General features: G+C 44.3%; 1 long non-coding RNA gene across 1 annotated transcript; it reads right to left on the bottom strand.

Annotated features, from left to right (window-relative positions):
* Positions 1-842: 842 nt before the first annotated feature.
* LOC149345017 (uncharacterized) lies at positions 843-9,064 on the bottom strand. The gene is made up of 2 exons (XR_016282809.1): positions 8,991-9,064; positions 843-986 (listed from the first exon to the last, which is right to left on the bottom strand). It is a non-coding gene; the product is annotated as an uncharacterized LOC149345017 (long non-coding RNA).
* Positions 9,065-9,531: the final 467 nt, after the last annotated feature.

Genomic DNA, 9,531 nt, shown 5'->3' on the forward strand with positions numbered 1-9,531 from the left:
TCATACAAATATTTATAAAATGAGACAACCAAAGTATTCATGAAAAGAACATTTATTTTATGAAAAAGTCCAAATATAATTAATCGTTAGTGGCCGGGAAGGGTGGTGCCAGGGGCTGTGGGATGGGTGGTGGCTGGTGCTGTCGGATGGCTGATGGCAGGGGCTGTGGGATGGTGGCAGGGGCTGTGGGGTGAATGGGGGCAGGGTCTGTAGAGAGGGAGGGCCCTCAGGAAGTGGAAGAGGCCAGGGTATTGGGAGGCACACATGCGGGCACAGTGCAGGGGGCTGTCCCCGCACTCGCAGGTGGCGTGCTTGGTTGGAGGGGGGGAGAAGACTTCGGCAAAGCGTCTCTTCCTTCCACTCCCTCTTATCACATGAACCGGGCAGCCACCTGCAAGTAAAACCTTGTGCCTTTGATGCATCAAATGCAGTTTTCTGCAAATGGCATCTGCACAGGAAAAGTGAACAAAGAAAATAGACATTATTTCCAGGCACACCCCTATTGGAAAAAAAGGCAAAGGTGTAAATACTGGAAACCAACACTGGAAACCTTGGTGGATTATGGTAATGGAAAATACGTTGGAATGACTGGGCATGTTGGAATGACTGGGCATGTTGGAATGACTGGGCAGGTTGGAATGACTGGGCACGTTGGAATGTCTGGGCATGTTGAAATGACTGGGCATGTTGGAATGACTGGGCATGTTGGAATGACTGGGCAGGTTGGAATGATTGGGTACATTGGAATGATTGGGTAGGTTGGAATGACTGGGAGATGTTGGGGCAGGGGCCATGTGGCAATGTTATGTCTGTCGCAATGAGACAGCAAATTTCAAAATATATGAAGCTCCTACAGCCAGTTTTATTTTGTGTTCATGCTCCTCTTGCTCTTCTTTAGCCACTTGTCAATGCAGCTGGGCCCCATGAAACAGCCTTGTTGATGTACCACCGGTGCATGAGGGCTTGGGAAAACTGGGCGATGCACTCTGCAGAAAAGATTGAAATGAAAGAATTAGGATCCACAAGTTTTTATTCTTGCCAGTATTAGAGTGCTAAAAAAGTAAACTCCGTATTGTGGCCACAGGAATAAAGTGAGCCTAAATCAAGAACCACTGAAGCTATTCGCACTCAAAAAGAAAAATAATTTGAGGTTCTTATTCAATATATCATATGCTCGTCATTAAGTACCATCATCAGCAGCATAACTAGCACCACTGCAAGACAAAGGCCTCTCCTATATCCCTAAACATAAGCCTGACGTGTGCCATAATGAGCAAAATAAAAAAGCCATCGTTTTTTGTCCTCTGAAGGCTTTTAATGGGGTATTAATAAGAGGGACAATATAAAGGTAATATCAGAAGGGTGACTGCAGTAGCACAGCTGAGATGTCGCAGACGATACACTAAGAAAAGAGGCATACAATCCATTGATACATCAGTTGCAAAAAATAAAAACAGCAGCAAACAAAAGGTAAAACAAACCAGTGTCAATGCTCCAAGCGATATCACTTACTTCCATAATTTTGAGGGACCACATGCAATGAAAATGTGGTGAGGTAGCCAATTTATTCTTCAATGGGAACAGGAAAAATTTCTTGATTTAGTGGTGATGGCATCCTGGTCTGAAGCGGGGCAGCAACATTTAACATTAAGTTGTGGAAAAGTATTGTAGAGTATATGGAACACACCTAAACGAGCGATTTCCCCTTTTATGCAGTGATGTCTGGTGGTCAAATGAGATGACTGATTACACATATGCTGTACCAAGTGTCGCTGTTGGATTAAAGGGAGTTGGTGGCGTAGCATCAAACAGTTTGGTGCAAAATTGAAAGAGCTAGGGAATACTTCAGTTTGGAATCAATAAATTTTTTATGCATTGCGCAGCACGGCAAGAGCACACAGATCATGACATCTCCTGATAAACCCGAGTGCCCTTGTGGTGCCAGCAGCATGTATCGTGACATGCTCCAAGTATGTGGGGCTGCATCTGGTTAAGGTTTCTCCATACCATTAACCCTAGAGGTGGGAAAGGAGGTCAATACGTTGTGACAAAACAATGCAGACAAGACAAGGACAACGAAGGAATAAATATGATGGCATGAGCGCTGACTATCGCCAATGTGTATTGGAAACCACGTCAAAATATACACACTGTGGCCTAAAAAAACAACGAACAAAGGGCACCTTGTGTCAACCACATTGCATGAGTGTAAAACAAAACAAAAACTGACAAAGAAGCATTTAAGAGCATGAACTCTTCCTTAGGAAGCGATAAAGAAGGTGTGCTAACACAGTGATGGCGTTTTTTTTTAAATTTCAGCGGCCTCGATTATCTCACGCACAAACTTTTCTGTGTCTGTCAGGCAAAATGCAGAACATGAATTCCGGTTCACAGCGTTTAGGATCTGGCAAACAATTGCAATTGCGACAGTGAATCATCAATGTTCTCCCGCAAGCTTTGTTCACATCGTCGTGGTGGTCTTTTAAACCTCTCAGTGACACACTTGCCTGTTTTCCCAATGTAAACATAGCCGCATTTCAAGGCGTTCGAACACACTATGTCTTCTGTGCAGTGCACGAAGAGACTCTGATGGATAATCTCGGTTGACTACAGGTACTGAAACTTCATAGGGTTAGAAAAACAATATCAACGCCAACTCGACTGCCTATTTAACCGGTGCGACCAATTGTGGATGTAGGGAACAGGTACGTACAAACTTCCTTTTGGGAGTTAGTCTCGAGGGGGCACAAAAGGAATGTTTCAACTTCTGCTTAAAGCAATCGGCTAAAGACACTGACAAAGGTTCTGAATATCCAGTAAAGGACAAACGGCATATGAGCTGGGCAAAACTGGATGCCATTGCAATGAAACAGGATTCCAATAAGGAATTTTTGAAGCAAAGGTTAGTGACACCTCTTGACCAGCTTAGACTGAAGCGAAGAAAATGGTAAAAGTAGCTTGTTTTCCCTTGGCTCGTAAGCCCAACAAGTGTAGCCACCCAAGATTGAGATCCAATAAATGTGATGACATATCCTCTAAAATTTCAGTGGTGATTCAAAGTGGACTGAGGCTTTGACTGAACTCCTCTCTCACCTTAGACAATGCTTCGTCAGGATTGGAGATCCTGCAATAAGCCACGTAACAGCGGCGCTAATATAGTTTTTTTTTGCAAAAACAAGCTATTCTGAAATGTAATAAAGGTGGACTGAAGGTATGAGCTTAAAAGTGCGACAAAATTATTCACCAAAACGCCTGAGACGTTTGGAATGCCACTGCTCCATTTAGGTTAATGAATTCTTCAACACATTATTGATCCTGATTGAGGGATGGCGTAATATAAATCCTTGATGTCAACATAGCACGCCATGAAACTGGTGCGAGAGTTATTGTGTAGAAACTGCGTTACTTTCTCTGCAGATCTTACACGAGAGGAGTCATCAATGCTCAGAAACTTAATTTTATGTCGCAAAGAGAAGGCGATTTGTTTCTGACAGGTTCCATTCTCTTAAACTACAACCCTCAAGGAGCAGTCACCTTTATGGGCCTTTGCGGTAAAGAAGATAGCTGGACAATTTTTCTTACTGAAGTTGACGTCATTAGCCTGATGGTTAAACTCTAGATTGTTAATGTTTCTTGGCACTGGATTTTGCTTTTAGCAAATCAGATAGTAAGTGGCACTCAAATTCAGAATACACTGCATCTGTGGCCTTGGACTGAAAGGCACCTTTCGATACGACCACAAAACCACCGTTTATCAGCAGTTGAAAGCAAGAGGGCCCACCCTCTTAAATACGACACAGTTCGGCCTGTGGGCAAGTTCCTAAAGAGGGTTCAAACCGTGACACTGCATCAAAACATCCCGAAACACACCTGTCACACTCAGGTCTGGGCGTGGAAAAGGCAACTCGTCAAACCATGGCAAGCATCTCCACAATAGTTCTTTCGGAGGAACGGAAAATTTTGGTCCATAAACACTTCAAGGACCAGACGAGGCAGCGACTCAAAGCTGAAGGTGTGCACCTTGTTGTCAAACTCTTGTGCCTGAAAACAAGCCCGGGAGTGGCTGGTTGACGGTGTCACGCACCGTTGACCAGGTGAAAGCCATTTGGAATGCCACTTTGCGCTCACTAGCCCGGAGCAGAGAAGCCAAGGCACGAGTGTCTGAAAACAAGGTGCACAATGTCGACACTCAGTTGCTGCCTCGTCTGCTGCTTGAAGCATATAGGGGCCAAAATTTGCCATTGTTCCTTCGAATAGGACTATTCTGTTTGCCATACTTTGACGTCTTGCCTTCCTGTGCCTGGACCTGAGCGTGACAGGTGTGTTTCAGGGGGCGTTGGTTGATGGGGTGTCGTGGTTTGAACCATGCCAGGAACTTGCCCGCAGGCTGAACTGTAACGGGTTTAAGACGGTGGGCCCTATCGCACTCAACTGCTGATAAAGAAGGTGGTTTTGTGGTCATGTCTAAAGGCGTCTTTCTGTCCAAGGCAACGGAGGCGGTTAATTCTGAGTTCAAGTGTCACACAGCAGCTGATTTGTTAATAGCAATGTCCAGAGCCAAGAAACTATGTAATAATCTAAAGTTGAACCATCTGGCTAATGTATCAACTTCAGCAAGAAACTAGCAGAGGTGCCAATGAGAGGTCAAAAGACCACCGTTACGATGTGAACAAAGCTAGCAGGGGGAATCTGATCTTTCACTGTCGCGACTGCGATCGTTTGCCACATCCTGATTGCTGTGAGGCGTAATTTCTTGTGCTGCATTGTGCTAGACAGACACAGAAAAGTTTGTGCATGAGATGATCGAGGCCACTGAAATTGTAGAAAAAACGCAATCAATGTGTTAACACACCTTCTTTATCGCTTCCTAAGAAAGAGTTCATGCTCTTAAATGCATCATATTCAACTTTCGTTTTGTTTTTGACAGATCCAAAGTGAATGTTACAAGGCGCCCTTTCTTCATTCTTTTTTTAGGCCACAATGTATATATTTTGATGTGCTTTCCAATAAAACTTCTTGAAAGTCAGCACTCGCACCGTCGCATTCCTTCCTCATCTTTCTCTTCTTTGCGCTGTTTTGACACGATGAATTACAAACAAGCCCATTCATCCGTCTTGCAAAAGTCAATACAGTCAGAGTAGCTGAGATAGTAGGGGCATCCTTCTGAATAATGCAGTCATAAAGACAAGGTTGGGACATAAAGACAAAGACTGTTATTGAATGGCTAATATTAATGCACTTTAGTAATGTGCTTGGTTTGGTTTATGGGGGTTTAACATCCCAAAGTGACTCAGGATGAGGGACGCCTTATGATTTTGCATATTGATATGCTGGGCTTCATAAGAGAAGAAGTACAATAGTTTTTTAAGGCCAGCCGTAGAACAGGAAGCAATGAATCTACACTAATATCAAAGAATGAAGGCTCAAGCATGAAAGTGTAGCTAAAAGGTTATAATGACAAACATGAAAAGCTTTGGAGAAATTCAAGTCGATGACACTTGCCTAAAATAAATAATCTAAATTTGGGTGAAAATGTGTTGTGAATTCAAAAAGTTGGATTGCACATGAGTAAAGAGAATGGGAGCCGTGATGACTGGTATAGAAATATTAGTTTGAATTATGGTGGCAAGTAATATGCGGACTCATTTCGTGCTCTAACAGTTCATGCAAAATGCACATCAATAAAATAGGAGAACAGTTTCGGGATCAGAACGGTTTCCAGCCTTAATTATTGACAGGTCAGCTTCAGGTTGTCAGGGATAGAACCAAGAGGTTTGGACTGGCTAACAATTATTGGTAAAATCTGTCTTCAGATATCCTCAGTAGTGTAAAGTATGTCAGAAGGCTTCTCACACAGCCCTCAGGTACTCGAAAGCTTGTGCTTATCAATGACTTTCGAGACATGATGAGAAGCAATGGTTAATGCAGTGAAATGGGTAACAAATAACAGATTTTTCTCATGAATGTGCCCATGGAATATGCTGTCAAACAAATTCCCAAGGATCCTTCAATTAAGCCCAAAATGACAGTTTATTGGTAGCCACTTTGTTATAACCATCACATACAAAAAAAAGACACCAGAAGCCCTCCTTATTCACTGAAAACAAGGGAGAATTATGAGACATCACTCCGGCACACAAAATCACACGGATGAAGAGAGTAGACTCCATGGACACCATATTTCAACTGAGGTTTATTCCACAACACAGGCTTTTTGTGTGCAAAGGGGTACTAGTGATCCCTGGGGCTCAAAAGTATTTCCGCCACCAGATAACAATTATTCAGGACGGCAAAAACCAAAACACAAAAAACATAGGGGCAAAGGTATCTTCCCACTCACATTCAACACATCGGCACGCCTATGCATCACCTACCTGGCTGACCCAACAAACATATTTGCCTCCAGATAATCTATTTCTTTTTCTGGAGCGCTGCAGAAGGGCTGCTGACGTAATTCTCTTTTTCAGCAGAGATACAAAAGGCTTAAAAAATTTCCCAGCCTTTTCAAGTGCTAAACTTGCACAAGGCATGTGTTTCTTTCAAAAACGCCTTGCATGCTCGCTTGTGCGAGCAAAGGCGAATGTGCTCAGCTAAATGACCTCTGCCACTTAATGAATCAGCTGTCCTGCGATGTTCAAGCAAGCGTTCATTGATGCAAGCCTCGTCTGTCTAATGTAATGTTTGCCACATGCAAGGGGGATGCTGTACACCATGTCAACCTCATGTTTAACGAGGGGTTTGGTGTGCTTAGTTTTGTAGGCAGGCTTTTTCGTAACGTCATTTATCAGGTGGCACATGCATCCCAGCTTTCCCAAGCTGAAAATACGACATGTACATCATGTTTGTCACTGGCCTTCTTGAGGCGGTGTGACACCTGATGGCAATAGGGCACAATGACAGGTCACTGTTGCGAATGTGCGTTGTCTTCCGGCTTGCGCTGCCCAGCACACTTCATCTCTCGAACCTGGCTTTCTACCACTAAGGCTACAATTTCTCCTGTGAAAACTGCCTTATCCAGTCTCCTTACTTGTGCATTGATGCTGTCACAGAGTCGTGACAGCGTCAATGCCGAAGTAAGGCGACTGGAGCAGGCAGGCAGAAAAAGAAATAGATTATCTCAACGCAAATGTGTGTTGGGTCAGCCAGGTAGGCAATGTTTAGTCACGCCAATGCATTCAACTTGAGTGACAAGCTAACCTTACGCCTATGTTTTTGTTTTTGCAACCTTGAATAATTGTTACCTGGTCGAGGAAACACTTTTCAGCCACAGGGGTCACTAGTACCACTTTGCATGTAAAAAGCTCATGTTGTGGAATCAACCTCAGTTGAAGTCTGGGGTCTATGGAGTCTACTCTCTTCGTTCATGTGTTTTTGCACACTGGAATGATGTCTCATAATTCTACCCAGAACCAATTAGCTAAGCTCTCCATGCTTAGCAAAAACAAGGCAGCAGTAATGAAACCAGTTCTCATGTGTGCACTTTTTCTTTTACATCTGTGACCTGCGATGAGTGGCATAAAAACACATATTTAAGTTAACACACATGCATCATAATGTTAATATCCGTAGTCAAATAGTGTCACATAATGCAGCCAAAAACATGCAGACATTTCGCACTTCATGCATAGAATGCAACGGTTAAAAGACGAGCAATATTGAATGTAAAACTTCAAATGGCCTGCAACCGGCCCATTCTGACAGCGAACTAATATTACTCATATAAACATGTAAACATATCAGGCCAGAGCTATCCAAACTGCTCCAAGCAGTAGCATTAAGGAAAAGAGCAATAAAAGTAAGAGAACATTTCATGGCAACCACAAAAACAAAGCACAATGCAGGGCAATTTCCTCGCTGGCGTCCCAGAACCCCTCTCGCAGCGCCGCCCCTCCTCCTCCTCTTTTTCTCCCTTCTCTTTTTTCTTTCACGGCTGTTGCGCTCTTCGGTCGATTCCTCCGGCGAGTCTGCCTCCGCCGCCACGAATCTGCGCGTCTTCTGGACCACGCGGTCTGTGTTCTTTAATATTTTTCATAATTTATAGTTTAATTTCTTTGTTATTTTTTTTCTTTTCATATTTGCATTTTTTCATTTGTTTTATTTCACTCACGAAACCCGCGCGTTCACTAGATCTGTCTTTATTCTTGCTCAAACCGTGTTCGTGGCGGAATGGCAGCGACTACCCTTGAAGTGCCAAACGCCCTGGTTCGATTCCCAGTCTCAATAAAGTTTTTTTTTCTTCGCCGGAACTCGAACACACTTGCTAGCGTTCCCTGCTCACGACAGTATGAGGCATTAAAGGCTTTCGCCTTAATAAAGCGATTCTGCTCGTATTTTCTTTTACAGCTGTTCTGCTCCTGGCGAGCTTCTAGGGCGGCCGGCTCGCGATTTTCGCGTTGCCCTTCGAGCCATTTGTGTGGCCGGCACGTTCCTCGCGCAAAGAAGGCGACTGCGCACGTACTTAAAATGGCGTTAAAGGGCGATTCACACGACGGTCCGTTCGCCCGCGCACTACCTGGTCTCCTTCCGTGATATTCTCTCGTATTACCGAGACAAACGAAGGGAATACGCACCCCCCGCTCGGTCCCTCACCATAGCGCAGGCTGCACATTGGCGACAACTACAAACCCGGACTGCTCAATACCCAATACTGCTGCATGCCCGATACCCAGACCAATTCTCGTCATTATGCAAACTTTTGCGGCAAACCAGGCGCCCCTACGATTTACATCATTGGCAATAAACGTTTCCACCACCACCTACGTGTTCATGCGTCAGCCCATTGAGAGGCGCGCTGGCTAGGCCGCGGTCCAGAAGACGCGCAGATTCGCGGCGGCGGTGCGCAGAGGCAGACTCGCCGGAGGAATAGACCGAAGAGCGCAACAGCCGTGAAAGAAAAAAAGAGGAGGAGGGGAGCGGAGGAGGAGGAGCGGCGCTGCGAGGAGGGTTCTGGGACGCTAGCGAGGAAATTGCCCAATGCAGTAACAACTTACAACACAGCTTTTGACTTCATCTGGTGGCCACAAAATCCATGCCATTGACTCGGACTGGAAGACAGATGTGCCGCCTGCGGATACCAATTTCCCATTATCACTATGACAGGAGTACCAAAACAAGCATGCGAACTCGGTCCAACAGTGAATATCACATGAATGTAAAAAGATCAGGAAAAATATACTTGCCCAAGTATACGCCTCAATACAAAGGAAAACTACCCTGTTTAAAATGCATCAGTTCCCCTAGCACTAGTAAAGGAATCTTGCTATGAGCAAAACAAATCTGCGTTCGAAAGCGTAGGTAAACATCGTATTAACTGAGACAATTATTGCGTCACTTCTTTTGCTCAGAAACCAATTTTCAAACAGCAGAGTGACCGAAATGCAAGATCCTCTACTCTGGGTAGCCAGAAACGCTATCGGCATCATAAAAAAAAATATGTTCACATACTGATTTAAAAATTAGATCATGACGGCCGGAAATTAACTTTCGTTTGTAACTGCAACCTGAGACAGTGCTTTCGTTATAGTGGGGCTT

The sequence above is a fragment of the Amblyomma mixtum genome, chromosome 5, assembly GCF_055824585.1.
Source record: "Amblyomma mixtum isolate Tamu chromosome 5, ASM5582458v1, whole genome shotgun sequence".
Lineage (NCBI taxonomy): Eukaryota > Metazoa > Arthropoda > Arachnida > Ixodida > Ixodidae > Amblyomma > Amblyomma mixtum.